Raw genomic sequence first — 19,849 nt, 5'->3', positions numbered from 1 at the left:
TTCCATGTGTTTGAAAATACGTACTTTTACAAGTTATTTTGGTAAAGTCCACATGTAAACTATCGTTTTCAATATATGCATTTCATTGTTCTGTGCAGCTCAATAAAGTAATTGTTATTATACCAATTTTTTCAAAACATAATTTTGCCAATATTAGTCCTCTCAGAAAAAAAGACATGTTTTTTTGTACACATATTTGGGGAAATTATGAAGCAAGACCATTCTACTTTACTTAGAAAGCAAAACTATAAAATATGTTAAATTAAGCTTAATATTATCAATTTCAAATACGGGGTACCTACATCTTTTTAAGACCTGGTCTTTAATCAAGGACCAAGTCACTTTCCAACATCCAGCACGCCCAGCCTTTCTCTCGCTCTTCCGCAAACATTTCTCTCCTCGGTCCGCCCCAATCCCGAATGTCTAAAAATTTAGCGTAGGTAGCGCCCTAGTTCCAAGTCAAATACACATTTAGGAAGCACAATATATTCGTATTTTCTTTTTTGATGTGTTTTGATTTCTTTTTTTCTCTTTAAGGCAAGTCTTTCAAAGCCTGGTAAGTTCCCTGCAGGATAATGAAGGTCGGATAGCAGGACAGTTTTGACTGACGCACAGAAAATATATTTTCTTTCGTGCCAAGTGTACTTATGGAAAGAGATGTGGAGGAGCCAATGGCTTACTTTTCCCAGCTTAATCCCCCCGCCAGGAGTGACTGCCTTTGTTCCTCTGAACTTCCTTTTATCTGGGACCACACAGCGGTGAAACCAAACCACACGGAGGCATGAAGAGGCACCCCCTCGCACCCCTCCTCCCGGTCACCATCTGCTTCCCTCTGCCGTTTGCAGAGAACTTGGGAGCCGCAGGAGCAATTTGAACTTGCTCAAGCAATTCTGATGTTTGATGAAGCCATCCGTAATGAGGATTTCACATCACCAGTATAATCAGTGTTTGCTTATGTTAAAATTCCGCATCATAGGCATTGAATTTATCTAGTTCTTGAAAATATTTTTCACTAGCACAGTAACTGCCTCTTTATTCACTGGTGAAATAAGTTAAATTTTGGCTGGTTAGGGTTGGTATTATCTTACGGTTTCTCAGGAAGTTGAACCCGAGCTAAGAATGTATTTGCTTATTTGTTTAGAATTGAGAATACTCTTTGGCACGATTAGTCATATTCATCCTCAGATATACAGTATAAAACCACCAGTTAATGTGGCAGCCTTTTTACAGTGAAATAAACATGTCACTCTTCTTAACTTGTACCAAGTAGTAGCGCTGCAAACTACTGCAATGATGATTATATTTCTCTCGAAACTTCAACTATTATTTTTCTAGGTTAATTCTTCATTTTTCCACATTTGTGGTTAAGCAAATGAAATAAAATCAAACATAATAGGTTCTTAATAAAGGTATATTCTGGGGAATCTAAGAATTAAGTTTTCAGAGTTGAAGGCATTCTATCTCTGCATCTACGTCTCCTCTAAAGGGTTTGAACTTATCAGTAATAATTGGGGCCGGTTTAAATACATGAAGAGAAAATAGAGGAGGGGGAAGAAAAGGGGGGAGATAGGAGGGGGGGGGGAGGGAGACTGCCAAGCAGGGATTTGAACCAGGAAGCCAGATAGGTAGCCTCTCACTTATTTGATTATGTCATCTTGGTCTAGTCACCTAACTTTCATGAATTTAAGCTTCATTATCCCAAAATATCAGTGACGGACCTCAGTTTTCATTTGTGAGACTGTGAAACGTTCAGTAGACACAACGGTTCTCCACCAGGTCAGGACTCAGCGCTGCAAACCAGCCGGCAGTGCAGCCGCGTCTCCTGTTATCTGACCGGCTGAGAAATGCGGGCCCAGGCGGGCTCTGGGAGCCCGTCCACCCCCTCACGGTCGGGCAGTGACACGGCAGGGGCAGAGGAACCACGGTGCCCGGTAGGAAAGGACACCAGGGCACAGACAGAAGGGTCACCGTGGTCACGGCTTCAGATACAGCAGGAGGAAGGGAGAGACAGTCCACGAGAGACAAGCAAATTCACCGACGGGCATTAAAATTAAGAGGACACAGTGACCCAGCATCGCTGTCCTCAGTGGAGTAGTTTCAGCCCCTCTGTGGCTGTGAGGCGACAACCTGGGGACAAGAATGGCAGCTTGGGGAGGCCCGGGGGGACAGGAGAGCAGCACACAGACCAGAGGAAGGGGCAGGTTTAGGATGCAGGGGGAACAGTTTGTGTCCATCGCCCCCTTTGGGGGGATGTCTGTAGAAAGGGAAAGCTCATTGTTCCACTTTCTGAGTTGGGGGGGATAGCCCAGGTCATCCCTTCTGACCCCCCAAGTCTTCCTTCCCTGCCTGTCTCCTGCACCTTCACAGAGAGCACTTCCCTTTTGACACTTTTCTGCACACCAAGCGATTCTCTGCTTCTCCGTGACACCTGCCAGCTGTCCTACAGGTCAGCTTGATTCTGACACTGTCCAGCCAGAGATAGTTCAGATGCCACAGGTAAGGGCTCGAGTCCACAAGACCGTTCCCCCTCCCACTTCAAATGCAATCACAAGAAGCAGGCGCCCGGGTTACCCGCTACTCATGTGTCTGACTTGATTCCAAATCAGAGGTCCATGACCTCCTTTCCCTTTGAGCACAACTGATGGGTGGGAGCAGGGCCTGGGGTTTGAACTGTGGAACGTGGAGAGAGCCCATGGTGCTCAGCCTGCAGGCTCTCTCTCGTCCTCATAAGTAGAAGGGAAGGGCTTCAGGACGGCAGAGCCCCAGAAGGAAAGGCCACGGAATCTGTGCCACCGGGGGAGGGCCAGTGACCTGCATTTGTCACATGAGTCCTATAGGAAGCCACCGATCTGGGGGTGTTTGTCCCAGCAGGTATGTACTTATGCTCAGCTTCTCCCGAATGTCTAGACAACTGGGTGATTGCTCCTGTTCACGGAATATTATCAGCAGAACAATGGAAGAACTATGCTGATGTAATGAAAACTGAATATGGCTTTTTAATGGTAGAATTCATGGCTCCATAAGGACAAGGGGGCAGGCAGATCTCATCAATAACTTGCTAATAGTCAGGATTAGACAGATTTTTTTTTAAATTAGAGAAGGGAGTAAAAATCCCCCTTAGCAAACATTAAACACCATACACCAGAGTGTCAGGTAATTGCAGATAAGAGTTAACAACACAGTCTCAACATAGTCAAGAAATAACTACAATTTAAAGGCTGTCAATCAAATAAAATATCAGTCCATCATCAGAGGTAGTTTAATCCTGATAGACACTGGGTTCTCCCACGCAAACTAATTCCATCAGGGGTAGTGCAATTCTGGTAAAAAATGTAAAGGTCCTACCTGAAGTCCTACCCCGGCTTTTCACGTCGCTGCTTGTGGGCTTGTTCTCCTTGAACTTTTCTTTACAGGGTGAGTGTTCTTTCCCCTCTTTTGCCATCCGGAGGTTTCCTACCTTTCCTCCGAGCCCAGGAGTAACTGTAATCTTCTGCATGAGGCCTTCCCGATGCCTGATTTTCTGTAAGCGGTGCTGTCTGGTCTCTCTTTGTGCTGTTGAAACAAATTGTACATGCGTCTCAGCACTTAATACTAACCTGCATGATGTATGCCTGCCTCGCAGCCAGAGATGTCTCCATTTATCTCTGCAACCTCGAATACAGAAAGTAGTAAATGTATTTGTCCAATTTCTTTGCAGCCCAAATAAGAGTTTGTATCCTTCGTGGTGCCCCATTGGCACTGGATAATATTAAAACAAAATGTAGAAAGAAAAGCAGTTATATATATATTGGTACATGTTGGTGTAGAGATACCAACATTCATATTCCCCCACCTATAAAGTTCAAAAATTAAACTTTTTGTTACATATATTTAAAACCTCAAGATAGTGACTATATATAGCTACTATCTAGAGTAAAAAATAGAATATTGCAGTATGTTAGAAACCCCATCACCCTACCACTGCATCAAATATATACATTGACCACTAAAGATATAACCACTATCTTGACCTGTATATATTTTTGCATTTTCCACTTACACATGTGTGCTTATCAATGGTGGGAAATGCGTGAATTCCTATTTCACAGAATAATTTTGAAGCCTAAATGAATTATATGGTACACTTAAAAGTAGATTCTGCATACATAAGCCTTGTACAAGTATTATATGTGGTTTTGTTGTTGTTTTTTATATTATTATTATTATTTAACATAATAATAGTAGTTTTTTTAGGGCATATACATAGGTGCGCATTATCTGGACTGTAGGACTTTCAAACATATTCAATTATATACGTTTAAAACAGCTAATATAAAACCGTTCAGCCAAAGCGCAGGGGGCAATCTGTGCCCTCAGCAGCAGCAGGGGGAGGGTGTGCCTCGCTCCATTTCCGCGCCACGCCGCGCAGTGCCAGGCTTCCTTGCGTTTGCCAAGCTGAGGGTAAGAAGGGCATGCGCTGCGTGCTCGGTTCGGGCTTTCCCGACGAGTTGACCATCTTTTCTTTCATACATCCCTGGGGTTGGGGTCATGCTTTCCTCTAGAGCCTCTTTAGGTTCTGGGGAAATTTTGTTGTTTGTCTTAATATCCTTGGACAAGAAAGCTCTTTATATATTTTGTGTATAAGTAATGTGTCCATTTCCAGTTTACAAATAACTTTGCCTGGTATTTTCATATTCTTCATGGTGACATTTCATGAATATTAAAATTTTAAACTCAGTGCAGTTGAATTTATCATGCTTTTTGCACTTTTTGTGTTTTGTGTCAAAGGTATGTCATTAACCTATTCTCTGAAAGTGTCTTAATTTTATAGTTTTATCTTCATATTTAGATCTTCATCACTGATTGACTTTTGTGTGTGAAGTGAGGTGAAAATTCAATTTTATAGCCTCTACTTCATAGGATTGTTTTGGGGATTAAAAGTTAATCTATAAAAACCTCAGAGGAATGTATGTTCAATGAAAGTACCCAATGTTTGTTAAGTATTATAATAACTATTGATTTCTGCCTTGCTTTCCTGGGCCCTCCTGTCTTCTGAGCTGGTAGAATATTGGACTTCACCTCCTTGCCCACTCTCCCATTCCTTCCGTTCTGTACCAGGGGTTTAAGGCCCACCGCAGGTGTGCTGCTTACCTAGGACCAGGGGCTACCCTGGGTCAGGAGCCAGAAAGCACAACATGAAATGAACCTGGAGGCTCACTGAGGAAATCTGAGGGTGAAACTGCTTCCAGACTTGATATCATGAGAAGTATCACACGGAATAACAAATTCCTAATTGATTTCAACTACATTTTCTTCCTTATTTTTTGTTTTCTGTTTTATTTTAAGTATATCTTTATTGATTTCACAGAGAAGAAGGGAGAGGGAGAGAGAGAAACATCAATTACAACAGAGTCATTGCTCGGCTGCCTCCTGCACGCCCCTGACTGGGGATCGAGCCCGCAACCCGGGCATGTGCCCTGACCAGGAATCGAACCTCGATCTCCTGGATCCTAGGTCGATGCTCAACCTCAACTGCTGAGCCACGCTGGCTGGGTTCTTCCCTATTCTTTACATTTACATATTTCTGTACAGAACAGTAATCATTTATTTATAAAGTGCACTAGGTTTTCTCTCATTCACACCACTAACTCTGCATTGCTCTTTATAAAAAAATTCTCTACAGCCCGGCCGGGCGTGGCTCAGCGGTTGAGCGTCGACCTAGGATCCAGTGATCAGGGTTCGATTCCCGGTCAGGGCACATGCCCGGGTTGCGGGCTGCAGCCAATCAATGACTCTCTCATCATTGATGTTTCTATCTCTCTCTCCCTTCCTCTCTCTGATATCAATAAAGATATATTTTAAAAAAAAATTCTCTACATGTATGTTAACTATATAAAAGATATACTTTAGAAACATACCCCATTTTACACAATAGTTACACATTATAGTATAATTTGGTAAACTCATATTAGGTTAAAAGCAAAATTACGAGGATTTTCCACATACTCCCTGCCTCCATCCATGCCCAGCATCTGGCATTATCAGCATCCCACACCACAGTGTTATTTATTGCAGTTGATGAACTTATATCGACAAACCACGATCACCCCAAGTCCGTAGTTCACCTAGTGTTGGTGCTGCACATTCTCTGAGTTTGGACAAATGTAGAGCGACATGTGTCCATCATCATGGTATCATACAGAGCAACGTCACTGCCCCGAGAACCCTCAGTGCTCCCCCCACTTTTCACCCTTCCCAGTTCCTGGCAACCACTGATCTTTCTACTGTCTCCACACTTTTGCCTTTTCCAGAATGTCATATAGTTGGAATCATACAATATGTGGCCTTTTTAGATTTTCTCTCACCTATTAATATGTACTTTTATGGCTTGGGAGCTTATTTCTTTTCAGCACTGAATAATATTCTATTGTCTGGATGCACCACAATTTATCCATTTACCTCCTGAACGACATCTTGATTGCTTCCAAGTTACAGCAATTATGAGTAAGGCTGCTATAAACATCCATGTACAGATTTCTGTGCAGACATACATTTTCAATTCCGTTGGGTAAATACCAAGGAATATAATTGTGAGATTATATGGTAACATCACCTTTAGTTTTATAAAAATATGGCCAAAGTGGTTTTACCATGTTGCACTCCCTCTAACAATCAATGAGAGTTCCTGTTGCTCCACATCTTTGTCAGCATTTGGTGTTGTCAGTATTTTAGATTTTGGCCATTCTAATAGCGGTGTTATTTTAATTTGCATTTCTCTGATGACATACGATGTGGAACACTTTCTTCATGTGCTTATGTGCCTGCTGTCTATCTTTGATAAGGTGTCTATTAAGGTGTTTGGCCCAATTTTAAATCAAGTTTATTTTCTTATTGTAGCATTTAATAGTTCTTTGTATATTTTGGGTAACAGTGCTTTATCAGATGTGTTTGTTGTAAATATTTTCTACCAGTCTGTGGCTTGTCTTCTCATTCTCTTGACATTGTCTTTTGGAGAGCAGTTCTTAATTTTAATGAAGTCTAGCTTATCAATCATTTCTTCATGAATTGAGTCTTAAAATGTATTTTTTAATATCTTAGAATTAAACACAAATGGAGAAATCAAAAGAGAAAATAAACTTTATGATGTAATATATTTCAATGCCATAATTACACATAATTTGACTACATAAATTTTGATTTTGTATTGGATTTTCTTAGAGGAGGCTACACCATTGCAGTGGATCACAGTGATTGTCATAGTTGGATGCATCGCTGTAGTGTATTTTCATCCCAATATTGCAAAGCTAGGAAATAAGAAAGTATGCCCAGGAAGTAGGTGGTGAGGGAAGTTTTGCTGATAATGAACATATAATTTTTATAAAGCATTTTTTGTTAGAACTTTTAATCGCTTTCCTAACGCATCTTATTTAATGAACAGTTTAGGTCAATAAAACCTCATTGGCTAATTAAAAATTAAACTCAACTTAGAAAGGACAAATTTATTTCATCAACAACTTGTCTATCAATCAAGACATTACTGTTGTGTTTGGTCTCTTAGGAGAGCTTTGGGAACTGACTTTTACTTGGAGTTGTATAAATTTCTCAATGTTAAGAGATTTGACCTTTTTCTCATTCGATCTTTGGATTTTCTGCCAAGACTGGATGCCTAAGATGACAAACTACTACAAAAAAAGTGTCTTGTAATTTTCGGGCAGTTGCCCAGAATATAATATAGGATGTGAAACTCAAAAGTACATCCTATGAGGAACCACTGAAGCAATAATTTTTAAGATGTTACCCTAGTGGCCTGAAAGACATGATGCAAGTTAAAACAAAAAAAAAAAGAAAAAGAAAAATACTCATGTGCATCACCCAGGGAGTAACTTACCAACTGCTGCATAGTTTTGGATTCAAAAACCAAAACTGAACTCTAAGAGAACTATAGATCATTTAATGCAACCATTTCCTTTTAGTCTCATTACAGAAGTTCAAAAATGCATTTTGTTAACACATGCATATTGTTATGTTACAGGCATAATCCATATCACATAAAATTAATATGACATTTATACTATTTTACATGTCAGCCTGCATGACCGAAACCCATTGATTTCCTGTACCTTCTGAATTAATGGTTATGCCTTTTTAAAATTTTAAGCAGTTTGGTATTGTTTCTTTCAGTTTCATTTTTCACAAAGACTTTCTGTATCAATTTGATTATATTATAAAAGTCCTTTGTACTTAGAGGAGATGACCGATTGTGGACCACTCCATGATTTCTGCCTTGAATTCTGCCCCCATTTGCCTGGGATGTTACCTCTCTTAGTTAGTGTCACTCTGTGTAAGGCACGTCTCTGGGGAGTTGCGTGATCTACGACTTTTTTATTTGACCCCATCACAGAGTTTCTTCTTTGATTGTTGCATAGAGTATTTTATTTTATTTACAAGTACTGTTATAAAAAATATTTGGCTCACTTCCGTCACCTGCAATTTATTTATGTTTCCTTTGATTTTTTCCTTTGATGTGCACACTTTCTTTCCATTACTTGTTTTTTGTTCTTTCTCCTTCAGTGCCATGAAAGTTGTATGTATTTTGTTTTAAATTCTACTTGTGGTTCCCTTTTACTTTGCAAAATGATTTTTTAAAATTTAGTAATTATGGGTTCCAGAGTGAGACTGTAAGGCCCAGCCATGTGTAATAAGCAGTAAATACCTAACTTCCAAAAAAATTTTAAGAGTAACCTTCCTCTCATTTCTCCATCTTACTATAATTTTGAACTTGAAATCTTGATTACTGTTTTGAAATAGTATGTGAATAGCAGGTTTTTTCAGAAAATGTTTGACATTTTACTCAGCTTAGAAATCATGTTTTTCTGAAGTTATCTCCAGTTATTCCTATTTTAACTGATTTCAAAGCCTACAGTATGTCCATTTGATGAGGGTGCACCTTTAAGTGTTTTTAAAAAGATAAACACATTGGTGGTATATTTTTCTGATCCCCTTTACATTGAAATCCTAAAAACCACAAACACCCGTCATTCACCTTCAATTAAGAATAATTTATTGGCTGTTTAAAATTTTTCTTAGGTTATATTTTTCTAACATGTTCAAGAATTTATTTTATTTTTATATTAACCAAGCCGATTTTAAAAATTCCAACGCAATTTTTATGTGCTCATTTCCCACACAATACCTATTGACATATCCCCCCCCCCCATTTTTTTCAGAAACAATTTTGTAATCAGAGTTATTTGCTTCTCTCCTAGATGAGTCTGGGTTTCCGCAGCAAACAACACTCCCAGACGGGATAACTGAAGAAATGAGGCAGTTTGCAGCCGGTGGCTGGGGAAAGGGAAGCCAAGGAAGGACCCGAGGGGGCGAGGGCAGAGCGCAGGCCCGTGTCCCTGTGGCCTGCAGGGGGGAGCTGTGGCCTCTGCAGCCCGAGCCGTCGCTGCCAGGCCCCGGCCCACCTGGGCAGTCAGGGGAGTCCCTCTCCAAAGCCTCAGCGTCTGCTGGTCCCTGTCCCTGTCCCCCCAACACACGCCCGGAGGCCTGGGAGCCCGCCGATGCAGTCCCCAGGGACAGAGCAGCCATGCGGCCCGGTTCTGATGAGTGAGGGAGACCCCAGCAGCAGCCGGGGAATTACTTTCCTTTCCTGAGAGCCTGTCCCAATGCCCCTTGCTCCGCTCCCCTTCCCTCGCCCTCCTGTCCCGAAGCAGGTGGGAACCCCGGTCCCTGGCAGGGGCGCTGACCGGCTGCACTGCCCCAGGATGACTGCCTCTGAATTTTTTTAATATGAGAAAACACAAACCTGGATTTTATATTTAATATTCCTTGCCATTCTTCATTTCCAATGTACAATAATTCACCTAATCCTATGTTCTCTCTTTGAAATAGCTCTTCGTATTTCCACTGCTATCTGACTTTTTATTTTAATCCTAGGAATGATAGTAGGTTATTAACTGACCTTTTTCTTTATAGTCTCCAACCTCTAAGCTATTTCTGCGATGGATTAAATTAATCTTCCCAAAACACCATTTCCACTATATATTCCCCTGACAAAATCCCTGTAATTATTCCTGTCCTACATAATTAATTATAATACACTCCAAGGACACACACTACTCGGTTCTGACCCATCTTATCTCTTAATACTTCCTATGGGTACATGATATTTTGACAGTCGTTTTAATACCATGCTCATTTTGACATATTTACTTTTTATTATAATGAAAATTTTATTATAATGAAGAGAAAATAAATAGCTATATTTATACCCCTTTCTCTTCTTTTAAGTTACCAGTTAATAAGCAGAAAAACACATTTATGTGAAAATATGTCCATTGCCTGTTGAGAAACATGTACATTATAATAAATGTTTACTTAGTCCTGAAACTAACAAAAGGATGTGTGTGAGATTCTGTGTATAAATGTGAACGAAAATTAGTAAAATTAAGGCAATTACTTACAAATCACTCTCACAAATGTGACTTATGTGACTAGGTAGATAACAGAGAAATTAAACACTCAAGTACATTCACACACAGCATACAGAATATTTTGTGTATCATTGCTGTTACTGCCACAGGATCTAAGAGAGGAGTCACTATAATAAAAAATATAATATCATGGGAGATGAAGGGATTTCCCAACACATTGAGACTATGTTTCCTAATCATAATCAGTGTAATGGGGGAGCTTTTGAAAACATGTAGTGTGTTTACCTATGCCAACCCCTAGCACACAGAAGACTATTTCTGCTAGTGACAGCCACTTCATACTAAAAGACTACATGAACTACTTTTTTTTAAAAAATCTTTAAATGACATAAAACACAATCTGTATTTGAACTCACCACTTAGTAAGACGCTTAATAATATGTGTGGTATATTTTTATAAGCTTTTTGTAAAACATATATATTAACCTATATTCATTATACACTGAATTTTACCCCAGGGTATACAGCTAGTAAAGGGTCACCTATGGGGTGGGGCATGCGGGGCGAGAAGTGTTACGAGGTTTGGTCATAGCTGGCAGGTACATCAGGTGTAATGGTGACTCACCTGCTTACCACACCTGGTTGCCTAAAAAAGAAATGCTCATTCTCCGAGCTTACGAATGTTTTGAATTACCCACATTTTCCAATTTGTTGCTATGCTGTGATTTGTTATGCTAATACCTTTTAATTAATAGTACATTTGGCAGATGAGCGATGGGATTTAGGTGAAAGAGGAGTGGCAAAATCAGTCACTGGTTCTTTCGTCATTACAAAGGCAACTCCTTCACAAAAGCCAAAAAGCCAAAATGAATCCTGTGGGAAGCAAGTCCGCTGTAACGGAGTGAGTCAGGGCGAAAGAGGGATCTAAATGTCTTTTTCACTCACTGTTGTGCATAAAATCCCTTCAGGGTTTCGTGTTGGCAGGATCTGTTCGATCCAGCCGCGTCCCAACAGCAGCATCACCACGCCGGGTGCAGTCCCCTGGCTCTCGCCTCTGTGACACGGTGACCCTAACTTTCAACTCGTGGTCCCTTTTCCTGGTCTGAGCACCTCTCCTGCTGCTGCCCGATGCGTCTAGTTCAATTTCTACCTTCCCGGTCTCCTAACTCAACCACTTAATCGACGTCTATGAAAATAATGCCACATGTCATCGGAATCATTTTTGCCATTAACCCCATAATACCTTTTATTTTTGAAACTGATCTATATGTATAGTTAAAAGGTAAACAGATACGTTAACATTTTAAGGGCTTTTTTTTTTTTTTTTTTTTTTAATAAACATCGAGTCAGGCCCAGCAACCTGAGAGCGGTCAGGGCTCCCCTGCCAGCTGGAGCTAGTGCAGGTTTCCACAGAGGAGAGGCCGAGGCGGAGCAAGGCGGTCACCCAGGCGCTGTGACTCGCTGGCTCTCTGTGACCGGCCCTCAGCTCTCACTCTCTCGGGCCTGAGCGGCTGGGCTCTGCCCTGGTGTCCGTTTGCTCACCCGGCCGCCTGCGCCTCAGGGCCACGCCGTCCGGTGGCGCCTGGTTTGATCACTTTAACCCGCACAGTGCGTCTTCCCTGAGAAAGTCTAAAAAGAAGTAGAAGTCAAGCCTCGAGGATCTTCCACTTTTTTATAGTTCTGAACAATTCAGGTCATTCCAACTTTTAAATTCAGCACTCTCACGCTCAAGCAATGAACTTCGAGGAAGTGTGTAGCCACAGCGCACACTTTTACACAATACACACATACCCACGGGTGAGACGGTAAGAACTGCCCGTATATATTCCTGTGCAGCACCGTGGACTCAGATACACACATACCCACGGGTGAGACGGTAAGAACTGCCCGTATATATTCCTGTGCAGCGCCGTGGACTCAGATACACACATACCCACGGGTGAGACGGTAAGAACTGCCCGTATATATTCCTGTGCAGCGCGTGGCCTCGGATACACACATACCCACGGGTGAGACGGTAAGAACTGCCCGTATATATTCCTGTGCAGCGCGTGGCCTCGGATACACACATAGCCATGGGTGAGACGGTAAGAACTGCCTTATATATTCCTGTGCAGCGCGTGGCCTCGGATACACACATACCCACGGGTGAGACGGTAAGAACTGCCCGTATATATTCCTGTGCAGCGCGTGGCCTCGGATACACACATACCCACGGGTGAGACGGTAAGAACTGCCCGTATATATTCCTGTGCAGCACTGTGGACTCAGATACACACATACCCACGGGTGAGACGGTAAGAACTGCCCGTATATATTCCTGTGCAGCGCGTGGCCTCGGATACACACATACCCACGGGTGAGACGGTAAGAACTGCCCGTATATATTCCTGTGCAGCGCGTGGCCTCGGATACACACATACCCACGGGTGAGATGGTAAGAACTGCCCGTATATATTCCTGTGCAGCCCCGTGGACGTGGGGCCGGGGCCGGGGCCGGGGCCGAGCCTCGGCGCACTGGGGCCGAGCCGCACCTACCGCAGACTGTCCACTGTCCGAAGAAAGAATGGACGACGACAGTGTCTTGTGACACAAGGATTCTCATTAGTGAATTATCACGGATAATAGGCACCGAGGGTTTGACAAGAAAGAGGGAGAGAGGAAGACGTGAGAGGAGAGCAGGAGGGCGCAGTCCCCGGGCACCCAAGAGTCACTGTATGTTCAGCAGGAGCAGCGGCGAGCCGCGGGCACTGTGCAGTCCAGCAGGACCCCGCGAGCCGTGGGCGCTGTGCAGTCCAGCAGGACCCCGCGAGCCGCGGGCACTGTGCAGTCCAGCAGGACCCCGCGAGCCGCGGGCGCTGTGCAGTCCAGCAGGACCCCGCGAGCCGCGGGCGCTGTGCAGTCCAGCAGGACCCCGCGAGCCGCGGGCGCTGTGAAGTCCAGCAGGACCCCGCGAGCCGCGGGCGCTGTGAAGTCCAGCAGGACCCCGCGAGCCACGGGCGCTGTGAAGTCCAGCAGGACCCCGCGAGCCGCGGGCGCTGTGAAGTCCAGCAGGACCCCGCGAGCCGCGGGCGCTGTGCAGTCCAGCAGGACCCCGCGAGCCGCGGGCGCTGTGAAGTCCAGCAGGACCCCGCGAGCCGTGGGCGCTGTGAAGTCCAGCAGGACCCCGCGAGCCGTGGGCGCTGTGAAGTCCAGCAGGACCCCGCGAGCCGCGGGCGCTGTGAAGTCCAGCAGGACCCCGCGAGCCACGGGCGCTGTGAAGTCCAGCAGGAACCTGCAGGGCTGAGCCCACGGAGCCCACCCGGGGACTCAGCATGACAGCCGCTGCCGTTCAGGGGAAAAGCCAGAGGGCAGAACTAGGAAGGGGCTGGGGGCTTCTGAGAGCAGCGGGCACAGCTGGAAAGCTGTCACCGTCGCTTTGCCAGCGGGACCCAAGAGCTTTGATCAGTTTTCCAAACTGTGATATGGAACAAATCGTTCCGACATATGAAAAGGGCTCTCCTATCATTTCAGTTTAATTGTGGCATAAACTCCATAGACTGGACTTGCTAAAGTCTTGATTGTTTCAGTGATTTTTTTTTTAATGAAAATGTTAGTATTTGCATTATCAATGAATTTAATATATTATTGAATTTACTCCAGTTTACCCAAATATTTTGCCTTGGTGATCACTGTTGGAATCTACATCATGGAATCAAGTTCACCTTAATCCACAGAAGTCCACAGAAGATATAATTTGAAACAATATCTTCCAGTGCTTTTTTTTTTTGTACAATTTATCATTACAATTTAATGTAAAATCTTACTAATTGAAGATTATATGTCTCGTTTTTGAATTGTCTAATTTTACAATATAAATATTTTAATATCCCTCAGGTTTGGGACTTTAAATACTGTGTCCTATATAAAGTATTTTGATCTTCAAAATTCTCTGTTTTTGTATCACATCAGTGAGAGCTAATACACATTAAGTTTATCGGTTACACACTGACGCCAAGAAGGTTGAAGCGGTGAAGCTGAACAATCTAACTAAAGGCAGAAACGTGTACTTGTAATTTTATAGAGAAACTAGCCTAGGTTTTTAAACTTTATTTTAAACGTGTAAATGCATTTCTATTATTTTACTATTTTAATTTTAGAAGGGAATCATCTGTCAAGAAGCCTATGAAAGCATTATGAATCCGTGACTTCTGCTAATAAAAATAATAGGTGGCAAAATTTATAGTTAACCTGACCCTTCGAACCAAGGAGAGCAAAGGACAAATTACAGTGTCTTGGATCTCCCGGATAAAGGGTGAAATTACACTGCAGAAAGCACACTGCTTGCTGGGCGTCTTTGAGTTCTGGAGGCAGCATGGTTCACACTTAGAAGTGTGCCCCCAACTGCATGGGGGTGACAGACAGGCGCCAGCTGCCAGTGGTGCGAAGACCCAGATGTGCTCCACACAGGCCCAGGCCACCTGGATCAATGACCGGCAACGTGTTGTTATGTCATCCGCGATGGGAGAAGATGCTGTATGCGATCAGACCTAATGAAATAATCACAGCATTGACCACAAGGGTTTTTAAATCTAGAACATGCCATGGGCAAAAGATAATCGCACATCTTTTGAAAAAAATCGCTCCTGGAGTGCTACTGGCCCCAGAGAGTCAGAGATTTTTGACCATGGGACATACTTCAAACTTTAAAATATATATCTGTGTTTCATTAAAGGGCAAAGTGAATTGCAAAGCGTATCAAAGATTTTTTAAAGGCATTTCCATAGGAGAAAAGGAGACAGTTTCTTTTACATTTCTTTACCCTCTGTTTCACAGGTAATCATGATTGTTTCTAAGCCAATATTTCTAAACTGCTCATACTCCCATGAAACCCCACAGTAAATGTCACAATTCAACTTTTAACATGAGTTGAAGGCCATGAATGTATAATTGATACCATTCAAATGGTGACCGTTCTGTTCCTCCAACGTTCTTTCCTGTTATAAAACCTGTAGGAGAATATTATTACAGCTTATTAGCAATCATTTTTATTTTAACAATTTAACGCTGTCTAGAGAAAAATTCATCTGAAACCAGTAACCATGAAATCCTCCCACAAGGATAACTAAATTTTCCTTTATTATAATTGCTTTTTTTCACGCATAAAAAATAATGATCTGCAAACTATACCAGGAGAAAACTATAGCATTACTTTAAAATAGCATCTGCTATTTAAGTATTTAAACTATCAAATTTGATAGGAAGTAATTAAGTCTTTCCCCCAGTCACATTTTGATTCTTGGTGAATTCTTGTGACTTCATTTTTTTTCATGAAAAAAAATGTTAAAAGTTTGGTGCAATGTCAAAGTCAGAATTTTAACTGTTAAGTCAGAAGCCTACCTGGATAATTATTACGAGAGAGAGAAATCTATTTTAGGGCAAATAATTGACCTTTTAGAAGAGTCCTATGTCAATCAACCAGGCTCCAGGACACAGCCATTTGGGCTGATGGGTAAAAGATGGGTAGGCAATTAGAAGTCAGGGACACCCATTTAATACAGACACCACGTCTGATCTGTGAGGCAGGGTTTCCACAACCCAAGCACCCAGAACCAGGCCAGGCCCATGGGGCACTGTCTATGAGTCTTACTACACTAACAATTTTTAGAAAAACAAGTTCTTCCCACTCATTCTCTGAGATGGTTCTAGACATAAGAGAAATTCTCAGCTTTCCTACTCTCTCATATGTCCCCTTTTCTACTTAAGTGCTTGATGTTGCATGGCCATTAATATGAGTAAAATTAATATTCTTAGAAATCTGTTCCACAGGTTATTATTATTTTCTATTGAATTTATTGGGGTGACCTTGGCTAATAAAACCATGCCGGTTTCAGGTGTACGGCTCTACAGCACATCATCTGCACACTGCATCCTGCGCTCACCATCCAAAGGCAAGTCTCTTTCCAACACCATCTTCCCCCCTGGGCCCTTCCACCTGCCCGGACCCCTCCTCCCCTCTGGCAATGCCCATAGTGCTGCCTGTGTCTACAAGGTGTTTCCTTATTTTCTGTTCAGGGCCTCTCTTCCAAAGGAAGGTTTTCGTTTTTTGAAGGTTATGAATAAATGTGTCTGATATTTTTTAACATCTTCAATTAGTGTTCTGGTGGAGTCGAGAAATTAAGAGAACTTAAATCTTGCTCGGTGACGCACAGCAAGTAACGTCCACAAATAAAAACTCACAATTTTCCCTCCTCTCCCTGCTTCTCTCCCCTCAATTCTTATTCCTAATATTCTTATCTCAGTGATATGATCTTGTCCTTTTAGTCCTGTACCTGTTTCTTCATTGTAAATGACAGATTTGGACAAGAGGATCTTTCTGTACTCTTAGCTGACGTTCTATAATTTTATGCTTCATGTCTAACACTGTGGAAAAGAATGTTAATATTATAACAAGTAATAGCTAAGAAAACACTTCTCTAAGATACATAGGGTGTAACGGAAACTGTTAGCTCCTTCTGTTTTGATTTACTAGTTTATAATGAGCAGTATTAAGGTGTTTTTTAAATAGGTCAGTTCTTTTTAAAATTCTTGACATTATTTAACCAGATTCTATCTAAATAAAATCGACAGCATGCTTTTCAAATAGTGTATATATGTTTGTGCTATATAGTATGTAATAGTATAAAATGTTGTGTATATATATCAATCACATGTATATACTCTGTATTATATAGTACTAAATTACATATAATTTAGATTTATAGTAATTATTCATTCACTAACAAATACAAATTAGGCACTTCTTCTGCACTGGACACTTTCCTAAGCATATTGGTTACTTATGGAAAGAACACTTTATAACCTCTAGATAATTTCATAATACATTTTGAAGACCTTTCTGGACTTTTCTCTAGTGGGAAGGAGACTGATGGCCTCCCTCCAGTCCATGGTCTGCAGGGGCCACTGCCCTTCTACTGGCCGAAGCAAACCCCGGTGGCCTCTCATCCACTTTCTGGGACGGCCCCCGTTCTCCTGCCCAGGTGAAGAACGCATCCTGCTTTTATTCTATGACGGATGCCATCCGCTAAGGATAATCCCACCTGGTCCCACCCAAGTCCTTTGCTCAGCTTAGGTGAGGGAGCAGGTGCTCTGGTCAGTGACTTTCACCTTAATCGCCATTAGCATATAGGCCCTTTTATGACGTCAATCTAATACCGTGGAGGAAAAGAGCAAAGGCGGACATGTCCCTGCTTACATATTTAGTATTTTTAAGAAAATTTACCTTACCGAAAAATTAAAATAAATATTTCCTCTGTTTAAATTTGTTCTCAAAAGTGTTTTTCCTAATTCCCTTTCCTGACCAAAATGCAAAGATGGAAAGGAATGTGTCTGGTGTCTGTGTGTGTGTGTGCGTGTGTGTGTGTGTGTGTGTGTGTGTTTACACGTGTATGAAAGTTGATGTGCTTTTGCTTTGCTTACGTCTTTCCACATACTTTCCCATCTCCTTATAAACGCTTGTTCAAAAGTTTTTATAATTCCTAATTTTTGAGATCTTAGTAAAGAAGAAAGGAAAACAATGGTTGACTTATTAGAGACTTTTTTGACACCCATAGTAAGCTCCTATGATCATATTAATATTTTTGCTAATTTAAAATTATCACGTTCCATAAATTCTTCATTTCAAAGTTCTAGGATTTAAGTAGCACTTTTCTCAAAACACAAAGGATTATTAGATCACAAACCCACTAACAGCGAGTCTTGAGCAACAGAACTATTCCTAGAAGATGCCACCTCTCATTTGCATACATTTCTACATAGCTTCCTAGCCTTGCTTTTTCCCCTTTAACAAGCATAGACCACGAAACTGCTAACACTCGCACACCAAAGTGACACTGGTGAACATTACAGAGTTCTCCATTTTTCTTGCTATCATGCCTTTTCATTTCACAAAATCAGCCTCAGAGATGCTAATTTCTGGGGGGAGTCACTAAGCTGTGGACTGAACTTGTGGGTTCCTGCACTATGATAACCAGTCCCCAGGAACCGGTGCAGCCCAGTTAAATGAACACGCCCTGCGCCGAGTACCCCCGGTGCTCAGGGCTCACGCGCGCTCCCGGGAGCCTGCGCGGGCCCCGGGAAGGGCAGGCTGCCCGACCGCTGCTTCGCTCCCCTGCCAGCTGGTCCTGGGCCCCGGCCCCTGAGCGTGAAACATAAAATCCAGGCGCAGGTCCCTGCGGATCACCATGCCTGCGGAGGCTTTCGGCGCTGAGGCCGACCAGAGCTGCAGGGCTTCGAGGAGGAGACTGGTTCTCCTGTGTGTGTCCTGCTGGAAGGTGGACGTGTCACTCAGCTGAGTGAGACACTGCCGTCAGGCCTGCCGCCACCTCTCCCTCCCAAGGTGCGCACGCTTCGGGGGACGCAGTGCCGGGGAGGGTGCAAACAGTAGCAGCCGGGTTGTGACAACTTCAGACTGCCCTGTGCTCCCCAAGTTTTACTGCTGAGTCTCGCTCCATGGCAGCCAAGGTCTTGCTTTATAACAGAAACGTCCTTGACATCTGGCTTCTGTGGCTCTGTCCCGCCATTGTCACACGTGTGTCCCAACCACAGCTCCGACCTTACCTTGCTGATTTCATTCACGTGCTTGTCCCTCGGACATCCATGTGTGTGTTTGCTCATTACAATTTTTATAGGACCATACGAATGAAAGTCAATTTGTTTCAGGAATAATCTCTTTTATGTATGGGTATATATGTAGGTATTTCTACACTATTTTAAAAGTATGTGTGTGTATGTGAGCGAGAGATATACAGTAGGATGATTTCAGGTGTTGCATGTCTGTGCGTGCGTGCATGTGTGTGCATGTGCATGCCTGTGTGTGTGTGCACGTCTGTGTGTGTGTGCCTCTGTGTGTCCTGCTGTTCTATTCTGGGAAATGTGCATTTCTCTAAGTGAAACCAACCATAACTAAATTCAGTACCTTCACAAATTAGCTGACTGCAACGTACTGTATGACAACATGTATTATTTTTCAGTTTATTTATAGTCAAATCGTATTTCAAAAGAAACTGACAGTTCTACATAACATGTTTATAGTTTTCTATGTCCTACTTTCTAATTACTTCCCCCAAAGGCATAAGTAGGTTCCTAAGTTCAGGAAAACCTCATTATTACTCTTATGAAAATCAGACATGCATTTTATTTTTCTTAACTCTCACAGCAGACTCTCCAAAATGTCTGGCATATTGTGTATATTCTAGTTTAAAGTCACAGAAACAAAATAAGCTAAAGGTATTAACGTTTTCTTATTATTTCTTCTTCTTCTTGTTACACAGAATCAGTGTTTCTATTAAAAGCATTTATGTGTAGCACCCAGTCCTTCATTAGATTCTGGTCCTTATGGAAGATTAGCCAGTAACCACTCTGAGGGCAAAATCTGGTTCAGTTTTTGGTCC

At 42.4% G+C, this 19,849-nt stretch overlaps 1 protein-coding gene across 1 annotated transcript in view; it reads left to right on the top strand.

The window, feature by feature from the left end:
• The window catches only part of DSEL (dermatan sulfate epimerase like), a 38,567-nt gene extending 29,303 nt beyond the window's left edge, over positions 1–9,264 (top strand). Inside the window, exon 3 of the mRNA XM_081150350.1 lies at positions 9,246–9,264. The gene's annotated coding sequence lies outside the window, so the exon portion shown is untranslated. The remainder of the gene's footprint in view (positions 1–9,245) is intronic.
• The last annotated feature ends 10,585 nt before the right edge of the window (positions 9,265–19,849 follow it).

This window comes from Miniopterus schreibersii (assembly GCF_964146895.1).
Source record: "Miniopterus schreibersii genome assembly, chromosome: 10".
NCBI lineage: Eukaryota > Metazoa > Chordata > Mammalia > Chiroptera > Miniopteridae > Miniopterus > Miniopterus schreibersii.
Note: the sequence above shows the minus strand (reverse complement) of the source record. Positions and strands in the feature narration are given on the sequence as shown.